Source organism: Hipposideros armiger, unplaced genomic scaffold, assembly GCF_001890085.2.
Source record: "Hipposideros armiger isolate ML-2016 unplaced genomic scaffold, ASM189008v1 scaffold_312, whole genome shotgun sequence".
In the NCBI taxonomy this organism is placed as follows: domain Eukaryota; kingdom Metazoa; phylum Chordata; class Mammalia; order Chiroptera; family Hipposideridae; genus Hipposideros; species Hipposideros armiger.
In genome coordinates, this window is record NW_017731662.1 from 2,103,961 (window position 1) to 2,105,143 (window position 1,183).

Sequence of the window (1,183 nt, forward strand, 5' to 3'; positions counted from 1 at the left end):
CAGAAACAGACAAACCCAGACCCACCTAACAATTGATACCTTGGCATTCCGCCATTTCAAAACACCCACCAAAATATCCAAAAACTCTCACTATTATATACAACTTGGCAAAACCAAGAAACCAGTCCCAGTCAAACACATTCATTCATTTAAATTACCCGATCCCGAGAAGTAGTTGAGCCAACCTTCACCATCCTAACAAATACTGTTCATTCCCTTATTCTTAGCTAAACATCATAGATTGATAATACCATCCGGAGGAAAAAATACCACAATACATACAAAACACAGACAAGCACAGACCTCAGAGACTACATATACAAACAGAATTATTAACAATTGTAGAGAGGACCCAAGATCTCATACCTGTTTTTATAACTTTAAGAGGCTGCAATAAGGAGTGGGGGAGGCATGGCTGCTTCCGCCTGGGTTTAAAAGTGCCTTTCTCTCTCTCTCTTTTTTTTTTTTAGTTATTTCAGTCTTAAACGGAGGCTGTTTATATTTAAGGCTATTTGTAAGACCTTGAATGTTACTGAGAGTTAGTGAAATCTTGGGGAGGAGCGGAGGGAGTTATACTTTTAGTTTTCTCGGCTCTGCGACTGCATTTTTTCTTTATAATCTATTTTTAACTCTTCGCACTGCAACGGAGCCCCTCATGCTGAGGATAGATACTGTCCCTAATTAGATTCCACAAGGAAAAAGTGTCCACCGGCACCTTGCTTGGACTGTAGGCATTATAGTAATTTTGGATACATTCACTTACTTTTATCCATGTTTCTAAATCTAAGGTCCCCTCTTTAGGAAACCAAGGGCATATTTCTTCTATAAAATCTAAAAAGAGGTCTAATTGTTGGTGACCAACCTTAGCTCCTCAAGCTTTTAACATATTTCTTAACACTTGAGTAAATAGCGGCCGACTATTACCCTGTCCCATATTTAAAATTTTTTCTCGACTCCCGGTAGAGGCTTTTACTCACCGCACACCTTACTTTCCGACACGCGTCCCACAATTTCCGCGGTGGCTCCTTCACGTTATCCCCCGTACTCAGGTCCCCGTTTCGGGCACCAGGTTATCGGAGCCAGCCGATATCTTGAACAGTCCTGAGAGGGGGGGCATTAGGATTAAGAAAAGAGACAGAAGAGAGAGAGTTACCGGGAGGACTCCAGTAAATACTGAAGCCCC